This window comes from Lactuca sativa, chromosome 1, assembly GCF_002870075.4.
Source record: "Lactuca sativa cultivar Salinas chromosome 1, Lsat_Salinas_v11, whole genome shotgun sequence".
Classification (NCBI taxonomy): Eukaryota; Viridiplantae; Streptophyta; class Magnoliopsida; order Asterales; family Asteraceae; genus Lactuca; species Lactuca sativa.
In genome coordinates this window covers 32,672,908-32,675,705 of record NC_056623.2, presented here as the reverse complement: position 1 = coordinate 32,675,705, position 2,798 = coordinate 32,672,908, and positions in this window count along the sequence as shown.

The following is a 2,798-nucleotide window of genomic DNA, read 5'->3' as shown; positions in this document are numbered from 1 at the left end:
ACATTATGTCGAAACATGAGAATTGATTTATAGAAACAGTAAACTGAGAATTCTGGAGATTGAAAAAAATTTGACTGTATGGAATCCAAATTAATGGAGAGTGGGTAACTAATCCAATCAAGATCAAAGGTGAAGCTCATAGATTTTTCGGCTCAAAATTCCATGAAAAATAGCCATTTCGTCCTAAGTTTATCAATGGATCTTTTAAGAAATTATCACCTGATGAGAACACACTATTGGAAAGGAAATTCTTAAGTGAAGAAATTAAGAAGGTTGTTTTTAAATGTGGAGGGAAAAGGCGTCCGGACGAGACATATTTACTTTTAAACTGCTAATATCCCAATGAGAAACTATAAGTGAGGATGTAATACGGTTTGTTAAACATTTTGAAGCATCGACGAGAATCTCAAAAGGTTGCAACTCATCTTTTATCACAATCATTCTAAAGATTAAAGATCCAATCAATCTTGGAGACTATAGACCCATTAACTTCATTAGGTGCATGTACAAAATAATTGCCAAAGTCCTTGCATTAATACTGAAATTAGTGATTGGGACCGTAATTGTTGAAGTATAAATGACTTACATGGACGGTCGAAATATTCTAAACGGACCCTTAATCATTAGTGAACTTTGCTCATGGGTAAAAAGGACAAAAAATGATTTTTCTCTTCAAAGTTGATTTCAAAAAAGCTTTTGACTCAATTAACTGAGGATTTTTGGATTCTGTTACGAAACAAATAGGCTTCGAGATTAAATGGAGAGCTTGGATTTGGGGATGCCTTGAGCGTCAATCCTTATTAATGGATCCCCTACTCTCAAATTCCCAATTACCAAAGGTGTCCGTCAAGGTGATCCGCTCTCACCTTTTTATTTGTCATTTCCATGGAAGGCTTGAACATCACTATGCAAACAAAATGTTGTAAATCCATATTTCATGGGATTAAGGTCCCCAATAATGGACCTATAGTTTCTCACTTATTATATAATGATGATGTTATTTTTGTGGGTGAATGGAAACAATTGAACATCAGGAACACGACTTGAATCTTGAGGCGTTTCCAAGTCTCTTCGGGACTAAAATTAAACTTTTATAAATCTAGAGTCCTTGGAATTGGAGTATATGGGACTGAATTATAAATATAGGCAATATCTCTTGATTGCATGGTTGAATCCTTCCCTTTCACCTATCTTTGAGTCCTGGTTGGTGCAAACATGACACGAAAGAAACATCAGAAGCCTGTCATTGATAGATTTCATTCCAAGCTCATGACTTGGAAAGTCAAGACATTATCATTTAGGGATAGGATGACGCTACTAAAAGTTATCCTTGGAAGTTTTCCCACGTACTATTTCTTGCTATTCAAAGCTCCCTCCTATATTATTGATGAACTTGAAAAGATAAGAAGAAGATTCCTATGGGGGGATTTGGATGATGGAAAAAAAATTCATTGGATTTCATGGGATAAGGTTCTAGCCCTAAAAATTGAAGGCAGTTTGGGGGTGGTTTCACGTAACGCTCAGAAGATCTCTCTTATATTGAAATGGCTACGGCGTCCTCGCACTAAAAGTAAGTCATTGTGGTGTAAAGTTGTTTATAGCCTGCATAAACTAGAAAGAAAAAGCATGGAGTAACGCTTCAAAAATAACATTACCAGGGGTATGGTGGGACATCACTAAAATATTAGATTGTCTTGAAAGCATTGGTATTTCCCTAGAAGACATATTCTGGCAACAAGTTAACTCGGGTAACAATACACTGTTTTGGAAGGGCAGGTGGATAAGCCATATCTCGCTCCAAGATCAATTTTCTGAGTTGTATTCCTTAGAGTCACACAAATCATGCCTCAATTCTAAAAGAATATATGGGGAGGGCAGTCGGTGGGCATGGAAGAATACTCCCAAATCTGGTTTGGCTCTAGTAAAGCTGTCCATTCTTAATTCGATCATTAATAATTTTATTTTTTCCCAGGAATGTGATATGTTTAGGTTCATAGTCGACCCAAATGGAGAGTTCAAAGTGGAAGCTAACAGAAAACTTGATCATCTAAGAATCACGATGATAGATAGTGACTCAATTGTTTGGACAAAGATTGTTCCACTTGAGGTACAATGCTTTGTGTGGAGGGTGAAACTTGGCAGAATCTTGATCATGATTGTAACAACGTAAATTTTCAAAACAAATTTTCATTTTTAAATCATATTTTCAGTCATTAAAACAATATCAAACAAACTGTATCCAATGTAATCATAACAAACAAATCCAAGAATCTCAAAAGATCTCCAATACATAAATCCTCTTAGTGTGTACGGATCATGCCGGCGCCTTCCCACGGTCCTCGCTAGTACCTGAAACACCCAACACAACAATTGTAAGCATAAATGCTTAGTGAGTTCCCCAAAACACCACATACAAAACATACGCCTTTCCAGGCCATAAATCTGTGGGACCTTCCGGTCCAAGTGTCTCAGGGGACGTCCCAAATCCCGATAGACCTTCCGGTCCGCAACCTCCTGACCTTCCGGTCCATGTCCTCTTGACCTTCCGGTCCATATCATCTTGACCTTCCGATCCTTATCATACATAGCATAACATAACACATACATATCACATATCAGCATATAGCACATACATCTCATAGCATATAAGACCTTCCGGTCACACATAGGTACCCTTCCAGGTACAGTATAGTGAGAAGACTCACCTCGGCTATCTCGGATAATCCCGCACACGTATACAGTGATCTAGCCTCCGCCTAAACACATAAACAATTATCTCAAATCAATAACGGCTCTCC